At 43.5% G+C, this 26,962-nt stretch overlaps 1 pseudogene; it reads left to right on the top strand.

Annotated features, from left to right (window-relative positions):
- Nucleotides 1–26,962, top strand: part of LOC112106044 — a 223,149-nt pseudogene that overhangs the window by 94,268 nt on the left and 101,919 nt on the right.

Here is a 26,962-nt window from a genome sequence, read left to right as displayed (position 1 = left end):
CTCAGGAATTCACTCCCTTTTCACAATTCACACAGACACATCTGCGACTGTCTCCCAACCCAGCCTGTCAGCACACTCCCAGAGGCTAGCGCAGATTAGGCGGAGGAAGAAGAAGACGCGTGAAGACATGTTCTCAGAACTAATGGGATGCTCCCGAGCCCAGGCAGCCCAGCAGACACAGTGGAGGGAGAACTTGTCACAAATGCACCGAGCAGTCATGGAACGGGAGGAGAGGTGGCGTCAGGAGGACCAACAGGCTACTGAAAAGCTGCTTGGACTAATGAGGGAGCAAACGGACACGCTCCGGCGCCTTGTGGATGTTCTGCAAGACCGGAGGCAGGAGGACAGAGCCCCGCTGCAGTCTATCTGTAACCGCCCTCACCCGCCACCAAGTCCCACACCACCCTCACCCAAACTCCAAAGAAGGAGGGGCGGCAAGGGCCGTTAAAACTTTCAGTCAACCCCTGCAGACTGCTCTAGCACTAGAAGGCTGACATTCCCCAAAATTTCATAAGTCCTTTCCTACCCACCTCACACAAGCCCCCGTCCAAGTTTCACCCCCCACGTTTCATGTCTGGTTCGCAATAAAATGTTTGTTTCTCTCCATTACTGTTTCAGTCAGGTTCTTTTGAGGGAGAGTCTGTCTGGAGGGGGGGAAGGGGCTTGGTAATTGGGCAGGACAGTGACCTTTAGCAGGGTACAGAGGCGGTGTCAGGTCCAGCATCAGGACACATACACAGTGCAGTCACTGGTTACCCTGGTCAGTCTGGGAGGTGTTTTTCATGTTCTCCATTGAAATAACCAGTCCACCAGTGCGGAGCCTGGCATTCCGGGAGTTTAGAAGCATCATTTGCATCAGAACACTGAACCCGCCCCCCGCCACAGTCTGCGTCCCCGGTTTAAAATATTCCCGCGAAAACAGCAACACAGACAACGGTGTTCATTAACAAAATCGAAATGATTTTATTTTTTGGGAAGGGGAAGGGGGTGAAGGGGGTATGTAACTGGAGAGGATAGTCAAAATGAACTGGGTAAAGAAACGGGGGCAGGTTCAGCTTTTCTGTCCACAAACTGAAAAGTCACTGGTTGCCCTGCTCACTCAGGAACCTAGCTTTCAAAGCCTCCCGGATGCACAGGGCGTGCCGCTGGGATCTTCTAATGGCCCGGCTGTCTGGCTGGACGTAATCAGCAGCCAGGCTATTTGCCTCAACCTCCCACCCCGCCATAAAGGTCTCCCCCTTGCTCTCACACAGATTGTGGAGCACACAGCAAGCTGCAATAACGATGGGGATATTGGTTTCACTGAGATCACAGCGAGTCAGTAAGCTTCTCCATCTCCCTTTGAGACGGCCAAAAGCACACTCCACTACCATTCTGCACTTGCTCAGCCGGTAGTTGAACAGTTCTTTTTCTGTGTCCAGGGCGCCAGTATAGGGCTTCATGAGCCAGGGCATTAGCGGGTAGGCTGGGTCCCCGAGGATGACTGTAGGCATCTCCACATCCCCAAGAGTTATTTTGTGGTCTGGGAAGTAAATACCTTCCTGCAGCCGTCTAAACAGACCAGAGTTCCTGAACACGCGAGCGTCATGAACCTTGCCCGGCCATCCGACGTAGATGTTTGTAAACCGTCCCCGATGGTCCACCAGTGCTTGCAGCACCATTGAAAAGTAGCCCTTTCTATTGATGTACTGGCTGGCCTGGTGGTCCGGTCCCAGGATAGGGATGTGAGTCCCATCGATAGCCCCACCGCAGTTTGGGAATCCCATCGCGGCAAAGCCATCTATGATGACCTGCGCGTTTCCCAGGGTCACTACCTTTGGGAGCAGTACCTTCACGATTGCCTTGGCTACTTGCATGACAACAACCCCCACGGTAGATTTGCCCACACCAAAGTGGTTCGCGACTGACCGGTAGCTGTCCGGCGTTGCAAGCTTCCAGAGGGCTATGGCCACTCGCTTCTGGACAGTGAGGGCTGCTCGCATGCGGGTGTCCTTGCGCTTCAGGGCAGGGGACAGCAACTCACAAAGTTCGAGGAAAGTCCCCTTCCGCATGCGAAAGTTTCGCAGCCACTGGGATTCATCCCAGACCTGAAGCACTATACGGTCCCACCAGTCCGTGCTTGTTTCCCGGGCCCAGAATCGCCGTTCAACAAAATCCACATGCCCCATTGCCACCGTGATGTCCTGGGCGCTGGGGCTCGTGGTTTCTGACAGCTCTGTGCCACTCTCCGACTTCAGGCTCTCACGGCGGTGCCGTAGCCTCCTCGCCCGATTTCTCTGCATCTGCCTCAGGGAAAGGTGTATGATAAGCTGCGAGGTGTTGAGAACGGCCACAAGTGCAGCGATGGTCGCAGCGTGATCCATGATCGCAGTGCTGTGGCGTCCGCGCTGTCACTGACCAGAAAAGTGCGCGAACTGATTTCCCGCCGGCGCTTTCATGGAGGGAGGGAGGGCGTTAGTGACAGACGGATGACGACAAATTTTTTTTACCCAGAAGGCATTGGCGGCTCGACCCAGAATTCCGATGGGCAGCGGGGACTGCGGGAACTGTGGGATAGCTGCCCACAGTGCACCGCTTCCAATATCGACGCTCGCCCCGTTAGTGTGGACTCACAAAGTCGAATTACTGTCCTTAGTGTGTCCTTAGTGTGGACACACACGTTCGACTTTGCAATATCGATTCCACATATTCGATTTAAGTAAAATCGAATTACCCTCGTAGTGTAGACATACCCTTCAGCAGGCGCTTCACCTTAAGGACATGATCTGTCCAGTGGGAAGATTCATGTGCTTAAAGAGAAGCACCTGGTCAAGTGTTTGTAAGCTTGAGGCCTTCTGCTATACCAATGCCTCAACATTTATCCTTACACAGCATCTCTTCCATTGACAGGTGTTCTCAAAAGACCCTTGGAAAAGAAAGCTCGAAGAAATTATTCGCCCCCAGGTGCTAAAAATGTATTTATTTAATTGATTATCTTAATGTGCTTGAGGTTGGTGCCTATGGTACTGTCCAACCTCGTGCTCTAATTGCACAACATCTTGTCTACAGTCATTGGTAAATGTTCTAAAAGTTGTCAGTGTTATTGATATTTATTTGAAGAGCTCCTATAACAGCAAGTCACTCAGATCCTGGTTTTATGCCAGAGGAGCCAGATCTCTAAACCAGTGTGCAGCCTGTGTGAAGCTGAGCATTTGGGATCTCCATGAAAGCACTACGAGAGAAGGAATATGTCCCTGCTCCAGGCTGTAGAGTAGGGGAAGGAATATGACCTCTAATGAAAGAAACAAGGAATTTAGGTGCCCCCTCCCCACAAGCCATGTATCCGCCTAAATCTGGGGAAGGCCAAGTGCTGTCTGTGTGGCAGAATAGCTGTACCATAGCCGTGCTGTAAGGGAAACCCCTAGAACCATCCTTCCTGTATGGAGAGGGGCTGTGGGAAAGCTAATGAAATCTTAGGCTGCATTCAAATTTCTGTGATTACCTTGCTGCGGGTATCCCTGTCATACTCCCTCTCCATGTACATGCCTGAGACTCCTAGAGAACTCTCTCTGGTGATCTGGAGGCAGGGATGTGAAGGCAACTGACTTCTCCACGTGAGAGGTGGTAGGTCTGTTTGAAGAGAAGCTTTGCGGGGTATCTTGTGGAGATTATTTCCCTCCATTTCACAGAAATGTTTTGTAAAAAGCTGGTGAAATCACCTCACAGACAGGGCTTGTATTCTTGGCATGAACACAAGAGTTTGTGCATCACTGTGGTGATGGCTGGTTTTAGTTTAGATGGCTGCATTTTTAAATTTTGTCCACTATCTCTGGGGTGGTGGCAATGAGTGTGTATGATAGGAGCTTAATGGTGCGGGCCCAGAAAAAAATACAGGCTCAGATTGAAAAATGCTTTGTGGAAGCTAGAGATGAATTCTGTTTTTCTGAGGATTCCATGTTTGTTTGCTTGTTCCAAAAATGCAAAATTAACGATCTTTTTAGAAGAAGAGCTATTGAAAGTAAAAGGAAGACCCCAAATAAACTTCTCTCTTATTGATGCTCCTGGACAATAAGAATACAGAAGTGTTATTGCTTGTGCAGAATGCTTTGTAGGAAATTAAACTACAGAACTTCCATCTTATTTCTACACTAGGAACTTCCACCAGCTACCAGCATAGCCCAGAAAGTGCTGTATTATAACCAGCATAACCAAGACACACAATGTGCGCAATGTATCCTGCCCAATCATATAATGAGCAAATATCATTGGACTGGGGACTCTATTTCCATCCAGTATTACTGATCATCTGTAATCCTGCCCAGTTTCAGTCCAGTGTACGCCCCCACAGCTCAGTTAAAATAAAGGACTAAATACTGTACAGTACTTTACTGATCTTAAAATGATAGTGTTCCCTTTAGAGATACCAAATATTTAAAGGAGATCCATAAAATGTCAGATTTACCATTTTTGATGAGAAAGAATGGTCTACCATAAGGATGAGCACATTTTAAAATTTTCTTACAAAAAGTATTGAGCCTTACTGAAGTCATCTTATGACTATGTCTTATTTCTGGCTGCACTGAGGTTTCTTGTGAGGTAGCTGTTCAACATGTTGTCTGTCCGTCAGTGATCCATTAGGCAACAGATTCTGTCTGTTTCATCTGCTCTCCTGGATCCATTGATAAATACATTTGAAGCTGGGGTGAAGCCATGCTCATTTTTATGCTGGACTCTAGCTTCTCCCAGCTATTTGTCCCATTTTGTTCCGTGTGCCAGAAAACATATCTGGGAAGAGTCTATTTTTGACATTCAGTATGTAGAAATCATCACTTTTCATCTCATGCAGTCTTAACATTAAAAGTCAACTCAAAGTTTTGAATTGTTCATTTGAAGGCACACAGCATGCTGGGTACAATGGGACAGCTTGAGTGTAACAATTCTGTTCCATCCTTCTGTTGCTGCTGTAAATATGCAGCAAAACAACTAGCAATGTTTTCATGAAAAATGTGCCTCCTAAAAATCTGATTGGTAAACATGAAATATTTCCCTTCCACTCATGTCATTTTCCATGTAGATGGGTGTATACTTACCTAAACCTAGCACCTTATGCATCTATGGCAACAGAAAGCGACAAAGAGTCCTGTGGCACCTTATAGACTAACAGACATATTGGAGCATAAGCTTTCGTGGGTGAATACCCACTTCGTCAGACGCATGTAGTGGAAATTTCCAGAGTCAGGTATAAATATGCAGGCAAGAATCAGTGCCAGCAATGCCCCTCTGCTATGTACATCGGCCAAACTGGACAATCCCTACGTAAAAGGATAAATGGACATAAGTCAGATATTAGGAATGGCAATATATAAAAACCTGTAGGAGAACACTTCAACCTCCAGGGGCGGCTCCAGGCACCAGCGCAGCAAGCCGTGGGGGGCGGCAAGCCGTGGGGGGCGGCAGTTGCTGTGAGGGCGGCAGTCAGGCAGCCTTCGGCGGCATGCCTGCGGGAGATCTGCCGGTTCCGCAACTTCGGCGGCGGGTACGCTGAAGCCGCGGGACCGGCAGATCACCCGCAGAAATGCCGCCGAATCCGTGTGACCAGCAGACCGCCCGCAGGCGTGCTGCCGAAGGCTGCCTGACTGCTGTGCTTGGGGCAGCAAAAAACATAGAGCCACCCCTGCCAACCTCCCTGGACACACAATAGCATATTTAAAGGTAGCCATCCTGCAGCAAAACAACTTCAGGACCAGACTTCAAAGAGAAACTGCTGAACTTCAGTTCATTTGCAAATTTGACACCATCCATTCAGGATTAAACAAAGACTGTCAATGGCTAGCCAACTACAATATTAGTTTCTCCTCCCTTGGTGTTCACACCTCAACTGCTAGAAGAGGGCCTCATCCTCCCTGATTGAACTAACCTCGTTATCTCTAGACTGATTCTTGCCTGCATATTTATACCTGCCTCTGGAAATTTCCACTACATGCGTCTGACGAAGTGGGTATTCACCCACAAAAGCTTATGCTCCAATACATCTGTTAGTCTATAAGGTGCCACAGGACTCTGTCGCTTTTTACAGCTCCAGACTAACACGGCTACCCCTCTGATATATGGCAACAGAGAGATCCTTCTGCATTTTGAGTCAGGGATTTCACATACCCTCCATTTTTTGGCAGAAATTTCATTGGGAAGTTAATGATGATAATATTTTTCACTTTTATAGTAACTTTCATCCAAAGATCTCAAAGCATTTTATGTAAACATGATGGGGCAGTCATGAAATCCTTCTCAGTCCTTAATCAAAACTACTGACCTCAGTGTGTTTTTTGTCTGAACAAGGATTCAGGATTAGGCTGGACAAAGTAAACCACACAACATCCTTGTGAATTGGGCAAATATGATCAGATCTAGTTTAACGATAGGTAAACAAGGATCTAAAGAAGCTAAATAAATTGCACAGGGTCATAGTACAGCGGTGGCATACTTCAAGACAGCTCTTAGACCACAACCCAAGAGTTCTGTGCTATAAGTTCTATATAATATTCTCTTTTGAAAGGACACTTACAAAACTGTGATACATTACTGAAGAGGAGATCTGTTCTCCACTGTAAGAGAAAATGTTGGAATTAGGCCAAACATATGAAGATCTCTCCCCTGTAGGTGGATAAGGTAGCATGGCAATTTTGAAATGTCTGGAGAGTAGAAGAGATGTGTGACATAGCTAGGTACAATCCAGACTAATGAGCAGCTGTGTCATCCCTTTGCTGCAACCTTGGGTGCCTTACAATGACTTGCTGAAGTGTCTAATTGCAGCCTGCCAGCCACACTTGGGTTACACTCCGGCTCTCGCCAGCCTTGGTTATACTGCAGGGTGGCCCCAACACACACTCAGTCTTAGATTTCCCCCCAGAAATGTTTGTCCTGTACTGCCCAGCCCTCTCCTGGACAGTACAAATTATATTAAATTCATTATTCATAAAATATGTCAGCTGATTATCTCAAATAGTTATTCAGAGACTTCAGTTTAAACACACTGGATTAGATAAAACAGCAAAACAAGCTTATACAAGTGAGTACAAGTAATGAGGCATAAAAGTCAGAAATAGTTACAAGAAAAATGAAGATAAGATGTTTACTAATACTGAACTTAAACTATATCAGATCCAAGCAAAGTTTCTCGCCATGTTTTCAGCAGTCTTACTGATGTAGCCTGATTTGGGGTATGTTAGTAGAGTCGATTTAATTTATCCACTTAATTTAATTTTATCTAATTAATTTGTAATTAATTAATTATTTTAATAATTTTGATAATGGTTAGTGGATACTAATTAGTATGGGTTTCGGCTTGCCAGTTTGTTTGATCAGAAGATAAAGTTCGTCCTGAATCAGGCTTCACAGAGTTTATAAAAGGAACTTTGGGGGTATGACAGGAAGTTTACACTGAGACAGATATAGTCATAAAGACCTTTTATTAAAATCAATGAAGATAGTAAGCAAATGATAAAACAGTTAGAATTACAGAGTTACACTTATCACAGTTCTTTAAGATATATATATATATATATGAATATAAGATTATAAGCTGCAAAGTTGATTAATACTCACACCCTGTTTTAATAACCTGGTGTTGGCTACACTGACCAAATCTGGTAGGGCAGGACCCCTCCTCCAGAGTCCAACAAATGATTCCTTTGTCACGTCAGGTGCAGTGATTGCAATGGGCTGGGGGGGAGAGAGGTGTCCCTTGGGGTGTTTGTCCCTCCTTTTGATAGTTTCAGTCCCTTCTCTTGAAAGCCATTTCCAGTAGGGCACTAGGAGACAAAGAGTCACTGTGGAAGGATATTTCCTGCTGGTTTTTTCTCACTTGGTTGAACTTTTCTTTGTTTCCATCCCTGCTTGATGACTGTGTTTACTGCTTAAACGCAAATTAAGCAGAACACACATTCCTTTGTTTACGACAGACCTGTTTGCCAGCTTCTGTTTGGGCAGGGTGGTAGAGTTTGGAACATGTGTTAATAACATCATACAGGGAAATCTTATAACTTTATATACAAAGTTGCCACACACATTGTATCAGGATGATACTGACCGGCAAGTTGAGTTTTCAAATGTTACCTTACAAGACATGCCTTGTACAAAACTTACTACAATAGGGTGTGAACCTGGGGGTACGTTCTGTCACACGATGACATGGCACATATAGATCAGCTCTCGTTCTGTGCACCCAGAATTCTGATTTTCACCAAGCACCAGGGGCTAACTGTTGCTGGTTCATGCTCCCCTGCCTGGAGTTGGGATGTTTAAGACTGTTGCAGCCCTTTTTTTGGAGTGGCTGACAGCTGGGTTTTCCCCTCTACTTGGTGGTTATTTTAAATCTGCCAATATAATTTGGAGCCTGTCAACCTTGACAGTGTCCCTTAAAAGATTCCAAATGGTGTGTAAGGGAGTTTTAACAAAGGAGGGTTTTTCAGTTCTTTTAACACAGGGCTACATAATCAGCCTTTCTTGTAGCAGCATTCAGTGTGAACATCTGTCAATAGAAATCTCAAACTGTGAATATACAATTGAACTTTATTATCCCTTTGTTATTTTGTAACTACATAGGTATGACAGACAAACTGATTTTAAAAGAAATCCACAACTGTCAGGATGTCATATGCCTGAATCTTACTGCTGGAAGTTTTTCAGTACATCAGCGTCTTCAGGTAGGTGCTATAAGTGCCACATTTTGTTAAAACGTGTTTCCTTTCAGTGAGTAAATGTTTCTCATTTGAGCTATTTTAATTTGAGTGTGAAAGGCTTAAACTTTTTATTACATGCTTGCAAAGCCATCATGTAGAACTAGCTCTTGCACTACACAAGTATGGATTGACAAACATATAAGCACCAGATAAAAGGTGATGAGCGGGCTGGGGAGCACAGGGAAACCTGATCCTGCTTTATTGAAAGCAGCTTTCAAGTTATCCCCGCCTAGTAGCAGAAATAAGGCCACAGGGATAAGCGTTTGTTTAGCATGATGAGGCTCCTGTTAAGACCTATCTACAACGTTGTCACAGAGTCCCCGGGCGATGTTCTGGAACTGCTCCCTACGAAGCCAGTCAGGACTCTAGTGAAGTCTCCTCTCTGTGAGCAGACTGTTTTCAGGGCAAGAAGCTCACACGGCTTCCACCTTCCTGGGTCTGACCTTGGAGCATTCAGCATCCTCTGCCCCTCCGTGCGCTTCCCACAGAGAGTCCACCCAGGCAGGGTCCTGGGGAAGCCAGAGGGTCCTGCACCCCCACTTTGCAGTCAGACGTGACTCTCAGTCAGCTGGTAAAACAGAGGTTTATTAGATGACAGGAACACGGTCTAAAACAGAGCTCGTAGGTACAGAGAACAGGACCCCTCAGCCAGGTCCATTTTGGGGGGCAGTGAGCCAGACACCCACGTCTACCCTCACTCCATGTCCCCAGCCAGCCCCAAACTGACTTCCCCTCCAGCCCCGCCTCCTCTGGGCTTTTTCCTTTCCGGGCCAGGAGGTCACCTGATTCCTTTGTTCTCCAACACCTTTAGCTATCACGCTGCAGGGGGGAAGGGCCCCGGCCATTAGTTGCCAGGAGACAGAGTGTCGGCCATTTATGCACACTGGCCTTTATCCCACCACCTAGAGACTTAAGAAATGCATAGGGGAAACTGAGGCACACCTACAATATTCAGAGGAAACATTAAGAACTGTCCCACTTCGTCATAGACGTTCAGCACAAGTTTTGCTCTTTTGACCCTGCAGAGTGTAAGAGAGGTTACCCTAGAGAGTTTACAGCAGCACAGTTGCACCGATGGAGCTGCGCTGCTGTAAGCTCTCTAATGTAGCCGCTCTAAGCCAATGGGAGACAGCTCTCCCCTCGGCTTAATTATTCCAGCCCCTGCGAGCGGCAGAAGCTGTGTCAGCGGTGGCGCTGTCCACACCAGCACTTATGTTGGTGTAACTTATGTTGCTCAGGGGGTGGTTTATTCACACTCCTGAACAACATAAGTTATGCTGACAGAAGCTGTAAAGTAGATGTAGCCAAACTTACTTTTGCTTAGCATGGAGAACTGTTTGTTTGCCTTGCCTGCCTTAGGGTTTTAAACTGCTGCCCATCACGGTAGTATCTGAGCACCTTCCGCATAAAATCAATGGCGCAACAGTGAAGTCCCTAGTAGACTTCATGAAGTCTCTGGCGTGTTTCCCTTTTCAGGGTAAAAGCTCTGCTTGGGGCAAAGCTTTTGTTTTTAAGATGAGTAATTTACTTGTGTTAGGGCATTGGTTGTTTGTGGTTAGTTTCAGGATTGGGCATTGGTTTGTTTTTTTTGTTGGTTGGGTCAAAGGGGCTGTCAATGTTGTGAGGATCTTTCCTATGGCAAAAAGGTCTTTTTCTATCCCTTGTAGTTAACCTCACACATGGTCATAGCTTCCACTTGCACTTATGTTGGAGCATAAATCTTGATGCTCACCATGCAGGGACTTGCACTCCTCGTTTCTTCAGCCCTTGGCTGGACTCAGCAGTTCTTCCTCAAAAACCCAGGTCCTCTTGTCTGCTGTTTCCTCAAGCCGCCTTTTCTTAAGGCTTCTGCTCCTACCTCTCACTGAAGGTAGCTCCTGACAGGATTCTGAGTCCCCTCTGGATACCCTGCATCCCTTTGTCTTTCTCCTTCTCACTGATCAAGCATGCTCCCTTCATAGGGAATCCTGCCCCCAGCCTGCTATCTGGTAATCCTGCTCACCTGACCAAACGCACACTGTCCCATACACAAATCCATCACAAGAGGCATGTGGCGGGGCGGGATTCACCAGCGTGGCGCGTCCTGCTGGTCGTCCCGGGAATTAGCTCTTTCCAGTCCGGAGCGCCTTCTGCAGGCCGGTGTCTCACCTGCCGCTGGCCCCCGGTGCCCTTCTATGTCAGGGTTCTGCCCCCGCAGTAACCCACAATCTGGGTCTCCCCACCCAGGGGAAACCCCAACCCGCTATCCCCACCTTGCCTCAGTGGCTACTGCCAGTCATCATCTTGTCCCCACTCCCTGGGGCAGACTGCAGTCTATAAACCACTCATCATCGGCAAGGGGGGTTGTTGTTAGCCTCTGCCTAACTCTGGGCTGCCCCTCTGCAGCCCCAGTATCTTTTTTGGCCTTCACCAAGGCCTGCAGCGTGGGGTTTTACCAGGTTGGATCTCCCCAGCACTGTTCCACCTCAGGTATCCTTCTCAGCTCCTAGGCAGCCCGGTCCTTCTCTCTCAAGGAAGCTAGAGAGAGTGTGTCTCAGTCTCTGGCTCTCAGCCCTCTTATAAGGCCAGCTGTGGCCTGATTGGGGCGTGGCCCCACCTGTGGCGGCTGCTTCCCCCAATCACCCTAGCATTTCTCCACCACAGCCTTCTCCAGGGCTGTTTTAAGCCCTTCAGGGCATGAGCAGGGTGACCACCCTGCTACAGGGCATAACAAAATCCAGGTGGAGCAGAGTCCAGCTCCCTAAAGTGACCAGTCTACCCTCTGACAGTGTATTTGTGTGTGCAAGCAGCTGTATGTGTCAGCAGATTTTTCAAATTTCACACCTGTCCATCCATTTGCACTGAAATTACAAACTCAAATTACTATTTGCTGTGCATGTAGATTGAATAATTGACATGCAGAAAGGGACATAGGTGCACCATTAACTAATTTGCACATGCAAATAGTTTTTTCCATACAGATGTTTATGGGCTGACCTACTGCACTCTTTTTTGAAAATCTGGTATTTAAAATGGGATTACAGTCTGCAAAGTGGCTCTAAAATAACACTGTGGAGCTCTATAGTTATTCTTTCTGTGATTGTTCTAAGTCATGCTCTTCTAACTTACACTGGCTGCTAACAGCCTCAGACGTCTGTTGTGACAACTGAGGGTTACAGGGGCATAGAGATACCACCCCAGCTGTAGGAAGGGGGCGTGGGAATGGCTATATCAGTTCTACACTATAGTTCCTATCTTTAAGAAAGGGAAAAAATATGATCCGGGAAACTACAGGCCTGTTAGTTTGACATCTGTAGTATGCAAGGTCTTGGAAAAAATTTTGAAAGAGAAAGTAGTTAAGAACATTGAGGTCAATGGTAATTGGGACAAAATACAACATGGTTTTACAAAAGGTAGATCGTGCCAAACCAATCTGATCTCCTTCTTTGAGAAGGTAACAGATTTTTTAGACAAAGGAAACACAGTGGATCTAATTTACCTCTGTTTCAGTAAGGCATATGATACGGTTCCACATGGGGAATTATTAGCTAAATTGGAAAAGATGGGGATCAATATGAAAACTGAAAGGTGGATAAGGACAATGGGTTATACTGAAAGGTGAACTGTCAGGCTGGAGGGAGGTTACTAGTGGAGTTCCTCTGTTCCCAAAACCGATCCCTATCTTATTTAATCTTTTTATTACTGACCTTGGCACAAAAAGTGGGAATGTGCTAATAAAGTTTGCAGATGACACGAAGCTGGGAGGTATTGCCAATACAGAGAAGGACCGGGATATCATACAGGAAGATCTGGATTACCTTGTAAACTGGAGTAATAGTAATAGGATGAAATTTAATAGTGAAAAGTGTAAGGTCAAGCATTTAGGGATTAATAACAAGAATTATTGTTATAAGCTGGGGATGCATCAGTTGGAAGTAACAGAGGAGGAGAAGGACCTCGGAGTATTGGTTGATCACAGGATGACTATGAGCTGCCAATGTGATATGGCCGTGAAAAAAGCTAATGCGGTCTTGGGATGCATCAGGCGAGGTATTTCCAGTAGAGATAAGAAGGTGTTAGTACCGTTACACAAGGCACTGGTGAGACCTCATATGTAATACAGTGTGCAGTTCTGGTCTCCCATGTTTAAGAAGGAGGAATTCAAACTGGAACAGGTACAGAGAAAGGCTACTAGGATGATCCGAGGAATGGAAAACCTGTCTTATGAAAGGAGACTCAAAGAGCTTGGCTTGTTTAGCCTAACCAAAAGAAGGCTGAGGGGAGATATGATTGCCCTCTATAAATATATCAGAGGAATAAATACCAGGGAGGGAGAGGAATTATTTAAGCTCAGTACCAATGTGGACACACGAACAAATGTATATAAACTGACCATCAGGAAGTTTAGACTTGAAATTAGATGAAGGTTTCTAACCATCAGAGGAATGAAGTTCTGGAACAGCCTTCCAAGGTTAGCAGTGGGGGCAAAAGACATATCTGGCTTCAAGACTAAGCTTGATAAGTTTATGGAGGGGATGGTATAATGGGATAGCCTAATTTTGGCAATTAATTGGTCTTTGACTATTAGCGGTTAAATATGCCCAATGGCTTGTGATGGGATGTTAGATGGGGTGGGATCTGAGTTACTACAGAGAATTCTTTCCTGGGTGTCTGGCTGGTGAGTCTTGCCCACATACTCAGGGTTTAGCTGATCGCCATATTTGGGGTCGGGAAGGAATTTTCCTAGGGCAGATTGGCAGAGGCCCTGGGGGTTTTTCGCCTTCCTCTGCAGCGTGGGGCATGGGCCATTTGCTGGAAGATTCTCTGCATCTTGAAGTCTTTAAACCGTGATTTAAGGACTTCAATGGCTCAGACACAGGTTTGATAAAGGAGTGGGTGGGTGAGATTCTGTGGCCTGCGTTGTGCAGGAGGTCAGACTAGATGATCATAATGGTCCCTTCTGACCTTAAGGTCTATGATTTTATGATACACCGTCAAAGGCCCTCCTTGGACCAGGAATATCTTACAATAGACAGTTTTCAGGTTGTCTTCTGCCAACAGAGTGACATAAAGCAACTCTACTGAACTTAAGAGGTGAGTTCTGATTTTTGATGGCAGGATTTATGCCTTGGGCTCTCTTCTTACACTTCTCAATACCCAGCTGGATACTGTGAATTTTGCTTAACAGGGTTTACCTTGTGCTATGTGATATTCCCATCAGAGGCAGAAATTTTATCTCAATAGTCCCAATACATGTTATGCTTGGAGATGCATGGACTATTTGGGGGGAGGGGACAAGGGGCATCTAACTAGAATTACCTTCCCGGCAGTTGTAAGTTGAGGTGTTTTCTGTTTCTCCTTTGAGCTTGTCAAGTTTTGGTTTGGAAATGGATAAATAACTGAGAAATATTTACTTCCAAATCCTCTTCCTGGGACTCCTGGCTTTCACTAAGCAGAAGCAGTCAGAGTCCCAGAAATGTATGTCCTAGTATACTTTGAACTGCAGCTGAAAAACCTCGCTACAGATTCTTGTAATTTTTCTGAACACTTTTGTGGCTGTCAGGCACTTGTTTAAAAAAAAAAGACTATAATTATATCGATAAGAGCTATTAGTGTATTTTATAATAAAATAAATCATCAATATAATGTCCTTCCTAAGAATTACAGCCACTCCTTCCTGCCACTACGCTGTTGTGCTAAGGCGTTATCTGCATTCTTATGTCTGGCATTTGCAATTTGTGATGGCATTCAGGTCTCAAACTATCCCTACTCCATGTGCATACATTAAATAAACCTAGATTAGCAAGCATTTTGGAGAGAAAACAGAGCTAGTGCAGTGCAAAGGACTGCACTTCCCTGAGGTCAGGCTCATTTGATAGTAATTATGATCTCCATAGGGTGAGACAAGGAGTGAATAAGATATTTAACACCGTGTGCATTGGCTGTGAAAATCTTTTCAACTCTTGCTTTCATCCTCAAGATTTTCAGTTTTATTAAAAATATATTGGTGTATTTTTAAAGAAATAACGACCCTTCTCTCCATTCACTTTTTTTCTTTTCGTTCAGAAACTTTTCTCTGTGTTTACTCTCCACTTCCCAAGGATGGATGCTCTAGCACCATCTACAGCAGCATCATAAATATCCATTTCCATCACTGGGGCTTCAGTTTCAGTGTACTGAAATCTATCAGCACACTCACACAAGCTGCACTTTGTCTGCATCAGAAAATGGCCCAGAATTTCCTACCCACAGCTATTAGATTCCATTATGTTTTTAATTTAAGAGGTACTTGCTACCTACACATATTCCAGGAAACAGTTTCCTCTGCTATGTATAGGATCAGACCAATCACCATTTTTCTCCACCATGCATTGTAAATGTTTATATGATTTATGTTACGCTTCTTAAAGTCTCTAGTCAAACTGAGCTGGGGATTGCCCTCACATAAATACATACACATAACCCCTGTTAACGCCAAAAGGAGTTGATAATCTCCAAATATTTTGCAATAGGGTTCCCTTAGTTGACACACAAGCCGTAGAAAAAAGTTCAGCATCATGAGTCCCTGAACATCCCCATCAGTTGAAAGATATGGAGGATGCAGGAGCTTCATCCTGGGAGATAAGGAGATACGCTCCCCACCAGACAGAGAAAGGGATGTAAAGGTACCAATAGAATAGTTTTATCCACATTCCACACACTGACTTAAACTCTTTATGCAACCCTAGAAGAGTAATTTTTTTGTTTTTTCAATTGTACTGCAGCCCAGTGCTTGTTTAATAATGGACACACCCTTATTTATAGCATCAGAAGTTTCTGATTAAAAGTCTAATAGAGGATAGTTATCTATGTAGGTATATGCAGTAAAGCAAGCTTTTGTCAGCCATGAAAACTATCATATGATGAAAAGAGATTCACATTCCAGACCTCCTCTAAACTGAATTTAAAACCCCCTTGCCGTGGGGTGCTGTGTTCAGGGCTGGAGCACTTCCTTCTGACTACTTCCTTCTGACTGCCTCTGGGGATTAGCTCTGCCAGTCCAACACCCCTCAATCCATCATTCTCTATCTCACTCTATCTATCTCGCTCTCTCAGGACTCAACTGCTCCTGCTTCATGCTTGGCCCCACAGCAAGGTCATTGCAGTCCTCTCCTTGCAGGACATCAAAGTCTCTGGGAACCCAGGCAATCTTTCCTCTCCTTCCCCTTTAACAACACCACTGTCCAGTGGCTGGTAGGGGAACCCAGGCCCCCCCTTTGCACAGGGTTCCAGCGCAGCAGAGGTAGATTAGGGGTTTTTGGGGCCCTGGGCCAGAGTATGTGAGGGCCCCTCCCCACCTTTTCTGCCTGCAGTCCCCCCTGACTGCCTCTGGCACTCCTGCTGGGGAAATGGGGTCAGGGCACAGGGGCTTGCCCCGCTCCCTGGCAGGAGCGCTGGGTGGCTGCCCATTTTTCCAAGGGCCCCCCCAATTGAAATAATGAAATAATAGTAGAGAATGGGAGAAAAAGGAATCACTGTTCCTGAAGCAGGCACATGACCACATTATATAACTTCTGTTGCTCTGACGTCATTAATTTCCTATTAAACACACATATTATGGAAAGCAAATATTCATACTGATATGCATCTAACTGGATGGAGCATTTTAGTTACTAATCAGAAATGGATAGTATAATGTTCATAAAAAGGCAAGCGTGGAAATGAAATTTGAAAATATTTTTGCAGGGAATGTTTTTTGCATTTCAAGAGTGTGTGAGATTTCCTATTGATTTGAAGTATCAGGGGGTAGCCGAGTTAGTCTGTATCTACAAAAACAACAAGGAGTCTGGTGGCACCTTAAAGACTAACAGATGCATCCGAAGAAGTGAGGTTTTTACTCACGAAAACTTATGCCCAAATAAATCTGTTAGTCTTTAAGGTGCCACCAGACTCCTTGTTGTTCCTATTGATTTGGTTTATTTATGGCTTCCATGAATCATTCTGAGTCTAGTCAGATGAACTTATGGAGGAAAAGGATATTGAACATTTTAACAAAGATCTTATTGATACTGTAAAAAGATATTTTGAGGTATGATTTCAATGTATATGAGATACCTATGAGTAATACGTGTGAGTGCTTCTACGCTGTTTCATGCCATATTACTTCCCATTTACCAAAATTTAGGATAGTTAAAACGGGATTCGTGATTTTAAATAAGAATATACCTGACAGCTCTGTGGATCACTATATAACAGGTTCCTTTTTCTTGTTTCTATGTATTCATATGCCTAACTGGACATGATCTGAATATTATGAAAAGGATAGTATTAAATACCCCCTGTTATATTGGAAACATAGTTATTCCAGTTTCTCCTTTGAAATGAGATTGTTTACCTTCCATTCTGATCAGCTGCTTGTATGTTACAACCTCATGGTGAATGCTGCAATGAAAAATAAGAGCTTTATGGTATTAGTAAATGGGTAAAACTATCTATCTATCTGTCTGTCTATCTATCTATCTATCTATCTAAAATATGCTTTTTGAGTAGCAGCCTCAGTGAAATGGTATGGTTGTGTTAAATCATTTCCTCCTGAACAATTGTGAGTACAAAACTGTCACACAATTGTCATTAACTGGCACCCTTGTTGGTAGGCTCATCAGAGAAGACAAAGACTGAATTACCATGAAAACGAAACTTCTGGAAGGAGTCCCTCCAGATTACGGTTGTGGCTTGTTGGCAGGGAATGATGGGGAAATGTAAATTGCCACTGTGTATGCTGTATCTGTTTTGTGGATAGAGGATTTCAGCCTCCAAAGATGTCAATTCAGCAGCTTTCACAAGCACTAACATTTCACTCAAAACATTAAAATTAGGAGAAAAAATGTGATAAAGGGTTAATATGCTGTGTGAATGCTTGTTTATATCTCTATATTGTTACCATCAGGGTGTTGATGAGCACGTATTTATCCATAAGCCACTAATTTACTGCCACTTTGCCCATGGTGTTGGAGAACCTTGTTACTTTCCAGTATCTGATTGAGAGAAGCTGACCAGAATTTTAACAGATTCATTAGAGCACTACAATGAGCTTCATGCTGCAATGAATCTTGTTCTTTTTGAGGATGCTATACAGCACATGTAAGTTTCCTTACTTTCAGTTAGTATAATGTGTGCTCTAACAAAGATAATCACTGAAGTGCAAATTCGTTTAAAGGTGACCTGCAAGGGTATTAAAAATAACCTCACATATCTTTAGAGCGGTGTGCTGAGTGCCCCAAGTGACCAGACTAAGCCAGGCATTTAGCAGTGTTTTAAAATAAAATGTAACAGTTTTTACTTTTAAAGGTTCCAAGAAATCTCGACCCACTGTGAATTGTTGGCTTCCTCTCAGTGTGACCCACCAAGCATGCTGCTGATCACATCAAATCCACCGGAGAGCCCTGAGGCAGATTGCAGCTTTACCCATTACGATATTTTAAGACTCGTTATTACAATATTATATTGATTTCAGACATTTTACATTTCTATGTGGGAATGAAATAAAGGCTATTTAAAAAGACTTTAGAAATCTGCACAATACTCTGGGAAGGGGGCTTAATTAACTCCCCAGGCTCACTCCAGTCTGAAGTGGGGTTCTGTGGTGAATATGACATCTCCTGTTTAGTCCATGCCAGGAGATCATCTACAACAGGAGGTATTGATCCAGTGTGTCTAGACTTCGCAAAGGCTAAAAAAGAGGGGTGGGGGGAAGGGAACTAAAGTAAGATTTACATTTTAAATCCCTTTGGGGGGATTTTCTGGGGCATCCCTTGCATGTTTTGTAAGATGATTGTTTATTGATAAAATTATTTTACAGGCCATTTTTAATACAGACCTAAGTTTTGCACCTAGGGAGCCAAATTTAGCTCTGTTTTAACTCCATTGTCTTCTGCTTTGTTAGGTTTATTTAATTCTTTTACATTTATTTTAGCCCAAACATGTGCTAGACACTCACTGCATGTGTAAGTTAGGATTACTCACATGAGCTAAGATTTGCAGGATCCGTTATTAAAATTAAGCGTTCACTGATTTTGCTGTTTGTTCAGTTTTTGCATTCCATTTAGCTTAAATAGTAAAACTACACTGGTCAATTTTGCTTTGTATATGATGTTTCACCTTCTGGTTCTTATATATTTGTACAATGCCAGTGTTTTTGAGCTCACAACATTATAGGTGAAATTTAAGTCCCCATCCCCTGCCAAATCCTCCCCCCCCGCCCCCCGGTCACTAAAATGTAATACAAAATAAGAAAATATTTCTGTTTGCTGGTTTTTGGAATCCCTGCCCTCCCTTCCCTCCCCCCATCCTCAAAGCCTAAAGTGGGGGTCTGTATCCCTCGGCACAGCAAAAAGGCCTCTCAAAGATACCTATGAATTGTGAACAATATGTTCCATTTTGAGGAATGTCATTAGATTCACCTTGAGACAAAACTAGAAATACAAGTCAATGGTGGAGGATCCCCAAAGGAATGTAAAAATTCTTCCACTGGGCACAGAGCAAAAAGCATATTAACTCTTCATCTTGTTTGGATTTTGTTAATCAAGAAAAATGTACTTAATTACTCCGACAGGAAGCAGTGCATGTAGAGGCTGAACTGAGCCTGAGACCAGATGTCACGTAGCCTGAGAGAGCATAAGTTTCTTGTGCTACTTCACTGTTAATAGAGTAGAACCTCATCAATTATGGTAGCTAAAAGAACTCTATATTTTACTCAAGTGGGAATGTAATTAAGCCACACGATAGAGGCTTTATCTTTTTATTGCTATACATAGTTGGTTTTGTCTTGACAATCTTAAATTATGTTTTTGTTCAACGTTTTTCAACATGGAAATTACAGGAACAGGCAATTGGGGAATATATTGACCGGTTCATATCTAGTTCATCAGTTTGAATGCAGTCAGTGACAATAGTGACCAAAAGTGACTGCCATCTGCTGGCTGTATTTGAAGAAGGTCTCAGTCCAGTTCCTAGTTGATAGGTGTCCACATCCTACAGATTACCACTGGCACTAGCTGGTAGTCCCGGCAGAAAAGCCAGAGGCATACATAGGGACAGGAGTACCCTGAGGTATTCTCTCCAGGTTAGAGTTTAGGCACATGGGAGGGCTTTGTGATGATGCCTGCAGTAATCCAGCCCATGACATCGCACATCTGTTCTGTGAATAAATTAAGGGATTTACACTACGTGGGAGCTTTCACAAGCATTACATAAAAAATAATAGGAATGACTTAATTAGTAGAGGTGGGCCCAAAGCAAAAACCTCAGATCTAAGTTCCACCCCCAAATATTAGGAGGATGGCAATCCAGACTGGGACTTTGCAGCTTGGATCTATCTGTGAAAATCACACTAACATTTTCTAGCCCATAATCTTTGATAGATTACATACGATGGAAATGTCTGCTACCAAGCAATAATAAAAACACTGTAATTTAATCTCATTTCCATAGGTGTCATGTCAGCTGCATTCCTGAAGCCCCATAATTGGAGTTGGAGGTAAGAGCAAGCAAAGTTGGTGCTGCTTAGCAGCCTTTCTCAGCTCCCTGGCAGTTTTCCAAATAGCTCTTGGTAAAGGAAATGCTATTCATGATCTCAGGGTAAAAGTTTTAATTTCTTTTGACATACTGTTTTCATTTCACAACATTCATTGAATTCTCACTTTCTGTCAGCCAATGATGGGAGATTACTTGCTGTACATGAGCAATGAATAACAGATTATTTTATATGTGTACACATGTCTGTGCATAGCGATGGACACCCTCAACACGTGATTGTGGGTTTTGCCTTTCCCCATCACTACTGTAAAGTTGTATGTTGTGAGCCTAGACATGTATTGATTGGTTTCCCCCTTACCAGAGGGAACATCCAATAGTTTGTGAAGATGACTTTCTGGCTGCTTTGTACTGAGTGGTGCAAAGCAGCTGAAACAGGGGATATGTCACACTGTGTACATTTTTTTTATGTGAATTGTTTTCTGTCTCCTTTCTTGTCTTTCATCTCACAGTCTCTGCTAGGGAATCACTAACCAAATCTCATTTAATTCTGAGTTTAACTTTCAAACTCTGTGTTTGAGAGGATTAGAAATTAGGCAAGGTAAATTCACCCAGTTTAGCATGGACTAAATCACTAAAGCGCACATAATATCTTAAGCTTAACTGTGGCCAGCTTTTATTTGTGACCTAACTGTGGCAATTGTTCATATTGGCCTGTAGCCATAACATCTCGACTAAGGGCCAAATTTACTAGCTGGAAGTCAGTGGACTTGTATTACAGAGTAATTTAGCCTCAAGAGTGAGTGTGTGTGTGTGTGTGTGTGTGTGTGTGTGTGTGTATAAATCAGTGGATAACTTTTATTTCATAGTTCTGTAGTTCATTAAAAATAAAAGGGGCTTTACCCCATTGTAACTGACAGATTAAAATATAAAATTTATAACCTTCAGAAAATACATGGTCAAAACTATGATGTTATTACCAATTTCCTAAATGCTTATTTCTATAAAAGAGTAGAAGAGCTCCAAAGAAGGCTCTAAGTAACTAAGAATATGGTCATATTTACAAAAGTAAAAATAAGTTTTACATTTATTATACATAATATAAGTAATTAAAGAATATTATGTAATAGAGTTCAGATATCAGAAACTCAAGCTACAGAAAAAAGATTTGTTAGTGTTCTCATCAGCAGAATCTTGCGATCGAGAAACTTACTCCTGTATGTCTAAGAGGAAGGTGGTAGGTGGTGGTTTTCTCTTTCAGTATTTCATCCTGGGGAGCAGGGCCAGCTCTGGCTTTTTGGCCGCCCCAAGCAAAAAAAAAAAAAAACCCGGGGCGGCCAGAATGGCAAACCAAAGAAAAAAACCCAAAAACTGCGGCGCGGCCGGAGCCAGGGTGCAGGGGGAAGTGCCCCGGCTAGCGGGGGAGAGGGGGAGGGAGCGGGGGGGAGAGAGAGAGAAGGGGGGCGGCCAGAGTTTCAGCGGGGCACTACCACGCGGCCCCGACTGCTGCGCCGCCTGCCGGGAGGCTCCCTGCCGCTCCGGTCAGCTGGGAGGGAAGGACGCGGACCGGCCTGCTGGGCTTGCTGCAGGGCGCTCCCGTCCTCTGTGCCGCCACCCTCTACAGGGCGGACGGAGCGGCACAACAAACCAAAAAAAAAAAAAAAAGCGGCCGTGCTGCCCTAGGATTGGGCAGAATGCTGCCTCGAACCATCTGCCACTCCAAGCATCAGCTTGCTCGGCTGGTGCCTGGAGCCGGCCCTGCTGGGGAGATGAATATTCCAACATCGTCTGGCAAAGAATTCCACAGGTTGACTGTGTGTTGTATGAAGAAATACTTCCTTTTGTTTGTTTTAAACCTGCTGCCTATTAATTTCATTTGGTGACCCTTAGTTCTGTGCTATGAGAAGGAGTAAATAACACTTCCTTATTTACTTTCTCCACACCAGTTATGATTTTATAGACCTCAATCATATCCCCGCTTAGTCGTCTCTTTTCCAAGCTGAAAAGTTCCAGTCTTATTAATCTCTCCTCATACGGAAGCCGTTCCATACCCCTAATCATTTTGTTGCCCTTTTCTGAACCTTTTCCAATTCCAATTATCTTTTTTGAGATGGGGCAAACACATCTGCATACAGTATTCAAGATGTGGGCGTACCATGGATTTATATAGAGGTAATATTATATTTTCTATCTTATTATCTATCCCTTTCTTAATGATTCCCAACATTCTGTTAGCTTTTTTGACTGCTGCTGCACATCGAGTGGATGTTTTCAGAGAACTATCCACAATGACTCCAAGATCTCTTTCTTGAGTGGTAACAGCTAATTTAGATCCCATCATTTTATTTGTATATTTGGGATTATGTTTTCCAATGTGCATTACTTTGCATTTATCAACATTGAATTTCATCTGCTATTTTGTTGCCCAATCACCCATTGTTGAGAGATCCTTTTGTAGCTCTTCGCAGTCTGCCTGGGACTTAACTATCTTGAATAGTTTTGTATTCGCATATGATAGTCAAAGTACTGTTGTGGTTTTTTAAACAATGTGTTCTGCACTGGATTTATGCATGCCTTTAGTGTCCATACTTCCCCATGTAAAAAACAAGACTAGAGTATGCCACATGAAGAATTTGTATTCATCTACATTTCTCTGTTTTTAACTTGGATTCTCATGCCTGTGAAGATTTGTCATCTTCATACATTTTTATGTGGAGTTTCAGGGGCGGTGTAGTGATCTTCATGGCAACATAGCACTTTTTTATTGAGGACCCAGTGGTATCTAAGCAATGTTTGGAAGACAAACTGATGATGGTTGCTCTGAAATTATTAGATACATTGTCCCTAGGTATCACCAAAATGGTGGCACAGAAATAAATGTTTCAGCTCTGGCCAATTGTAATCCTTTCCTTGTTTTCTGTATGCAATAAATAAAGTAATAAATAGAAACGTGGTTTTACTATAAAAGGACATTAACATTATTTACCATCTGTAACTTATTGTTGGGACAAAATGATCTATAGCTGAAAAATTACAAATGAACAGGCCATGTTTATCTCTAGTGCAACTATACTGAATTTAGTAGAGTTATTCTAGGGGTTAACTTGGCCCCATATGTGATATGGGCCTATAGAATTACTGTAGCTTTGACATTCCCAAGGGCCAGGGCTGGCTCTGGCTTTTTTGCCGGGGGGGGCGGCCGGAGCCCCTGGGGGAGGGCAGCGAGCCCCGGCGGCGGCTCCGGTCTCCCCCCCGGCGGCCAGAGCGCCGGGGGCAGGGCCGCGAGCCCCGGCGGGTGCTCGGCTCTCCCGCCCCTCCCCCGGCGGCGAGCCCCGGCTGGGGCTCGGCTCGGCTCTCCCCCCGGCGGCCAGAGCGCCGCGCCGCCCCCCTCCAGGTGCCGCCCCAAGCACCAGCTTGGGTGCTTGGTGCCTGGAGCCGGCCCTGCCAAGGGCCTAGAAAATAAGCAGATATGATCAATACAGTTGACCTTCAGTATTTTCCTCTCATCACCTTTTTAAAATATATCTCCCTTTTGAATGTTTCCATACCATATTTGGCCCAGATTTTGCATTGCAAATTCCACAGGTGCAACTCAGAGTCTCACAGAGGTGACCTATTGAAGTGAATGGGGCTATATGTGGGTGCACCCATGTGGTTCTCAATGCTAGATCAGTGCCTGACTGAATGAACCAACTGTACCTCATGTTCATCTGCTCAGCCTGCTCTGAACCGTGCATCTCAGTTTTGAGTTGCATGCCCTTTGGGGTTTCAGCAGATGCGCAGATATTGTATGTATGTTACTTATCTAGAAACAACAGTACAAAAACATCCCTTTGTTCTTCTCTTTCATACGACCATTCTGTCGATCCCAAAATACGAGTCAGAGTTTTTCATGAATTGGTCCTTAAATCTGATTTATGTACTCCATAGCATCATGGTTTGCTTTTCACAAAGCACCATCTACTCAAGTTTTACTTGACTTTTATAATCTGGCTGAAATGTATCTTCCTGATATTCACAATGATTTAAATTCCTGCTCCCCCCGCCTTCAGAAATGCTTGTTTCACTGCTTCTCTCTAACTAGTTATAGTCAATGTGTCCTGTCTAGAATCCCAGCATTTTACTGGAAAACTAAACAGCATACAGGAAAACATTTGTGACGGAAAGTAGGAAAATACAGTCTGAGGAACAACCAGCATTGGCTTATAGGGTAATCAGCAAGCTGATCTGAGAGCAAAATGATTGTTCACTTTTTTGGGTAGCCTTCCCTGTCTTTCTTTTTGACAGTGGCTAGATCTTCAAATTGTTAATTATGTACTGCCCTCTAGGGATTTGTGTTTTGCTTGTGGCAACCTGCTTGCAGGCCTTAAGGGATCCATTTATTACAGTCTGTATTTCTCATATGGAATGCTTACTTCTCTCCTCTTCACCTTTTTTTTGACCTTGATAGTAACTTTGAATATCTCCTGTTCCAGATATCATTATTTTTAAGTTGCTTTTTAACCTCTTTCAGGTTGTGTTTTTTTTTTTTTATTGACTATTGGCATCTTGCTTGTCCTGTGGGTTTGTGTTTTGTGTTCAGTAGATTTTAAGTAGGCATGCATGTGTGTGTCTATACAGGGAATGTGTGCATATATATGAGGAAATATATATCATAAATACAAATTCCTTTCATATTATTTTAATAAAACAGATTTTTAACTTTTAATTTGTGATATTTCCAGGGGAGTGTTTTTCTTAATGTTTATGTATATTCAGATTGTGGAAATGACCTACTGTATTTCCTATCTCCGAGTGATGTTTCCACCCTTTATTTTAAAGTTGTAGTGAAGAATATTAGCACTGTTCCTTCTCACAGGTGCTCAGATACCCTATGAGTCTTTTCTTGTTTTAATTAATGACATGCAAGCATCAGGTAAAAAATAATAACAACAATGAAAACTAATTTTTGTTGCACTTTATAAAGTAATATATAAAACTCAAATCATGCAGGTTAAGAAGACCACCGGAGAAATCTTTACAGGTTTAAAATAAAGAACATTGACAAATATATTCATGATCAGAAATATAACATCTTAAAATGAGCAAAGGGCAGCAGGATTTGAATAGGCTTCATCAACAGAGGGGAGAGGTCAGCTGTGGAGATTAGTTATAGGAGCTAGCTATTAAGTCACCTCTGTGACACCCGTAGAACAATCTGCTTAACATAATCATGTGCAATCAGCAAAAATGCTGTTTATTACAAAATGTTTTTCCCTTTTAATATTGTTATTTAAAATGGCGCAATGTAAGGTGCACACATTTTCATTTCATGAGTACAAAGTGTCATTATTAATGATTTGTGGTGCTTTCATGACATTGTTTTTCAAAGTACAAAGTTGTTGGGAGATACCTCTCCAAACCTACTTTTGCTTAAGTAGTTGAAGGCTTGCTTTTAGATGGGTGAGGCTTGGTCCTTATATTGTCCTCATAGACACTTGTGAGTGATAAAATGTTTAATGATCCTACATCAAGCAGGCTAATCTGCAGTCTTACATTACACACCTGTGTTTGAGTTCATTTGGCCTTCTTAACAACTTGATACCAGCCGTCTCTTTGAAGTGCATATTACTGAGTTCTAAGAACTGGCAAAAGTGGGTGAGGGATTGTCTAATAAAATATTTTCGCTTAGACTTACAGTATGCAATACTTATACTTTGATTTGTCACCTATTTACATCGTTGTTTCTCCCTGTTGATACGAAGGGTGGTCTGATGAGGTATCCGAATCTTGATTGATTGAAGGCCAAAGTTTGGAATTTGGGTTTCAGGCTGAACTAGGAGTAGAGTTTATATTCAGGTTTGAGTGTGCTGAAATTTCACTAGCTGTTCCCATAAGACTTAGATCCAAATTAGTATAAATCTCAAAAGATCCGCTCCCTCCACCCCCAAGCTTTCCTTCGTCTTTGGCAAAAAACTTGTGAGAATAGATGTTCTTGTAAGATTTCCCATATCCTGAGCATATCCAGACTGGATTTGGTAATAGGAGTTTCAATGGGAATTAAGTGGTTTTGAAAATCCCACTAGGCACCTAATACCTTTATAAATTTGGCCCAAAGTGTATGTGTTTGTGCATGGCCCAACAATTTTAATGCAAAATAACTATTGACAAGCAGTGCCTTATTCCCCTCTAGAAATATGTTTCAGCTAGGGATGCCCTATTATAAACAGACCTGAGGAACTGCTAAGTAAATGGGCCATTTTATGTGGTGTACTGTATTCTCTCATTTGTCTGCATGAACTCCACCTGCCCTTCCCTGCATTAGTGAATACTGCTGTCCATAGCATAGTGATTATTGGCAGCAGGTTGCCACAGCTCACACTGTGACATGAAGAGAGGTGGCTCTGCACCCAAAGGGATCATGGACCCCTCGTTTCTGTGCTGAGTTATGTGGGTTGTGCAACTTGAGGAGCACAATAGTCTATTCTTGCAGTGGGGATTTGCAGCAGTCTGGTAGCAGGCATGACAAAACTGGGATAAGTGCAGATGTTGTTCCAGAGGGAATCCGTTGGACAAGGGGCATGGAATGGTACCATCAGACAATTTTGGGGGTTTAGTTCATGGTAAGTGAAGTGGTTGAATAGAGGCCAGGTGTAGCTAGCTGGTGTTCGCTAAGGCCACCTAAAGGTGACCTCTCCCTTAGTGAGGACATGGTCTGACAGTTTCTTTTACTTTATCCATATGCTGTGTCTCTGCAGTGCTCCATCTCTGGGAAG

This window comes from Terrapene carolina, unplaced genomic scaffold, assembly GCF_002925995.2.
Source record: "Terrapene carolina triunguis isolate 2854851 unplaced genomic scaffold, T_m_triunguis-2.0 Scaffold62, whole genome shotgun sequence".
In the NCBI taxonomy this organism is placed as follows: Eukaryota; Metazoa; Chordata; order Testudines; family Emydidae; genus Terrapene; species Terrapene triunguis.
Note: the sequence above shows the minus strand (reverse complement) of the source record. Positions and strands in the feature narration are given on the sequence as shown.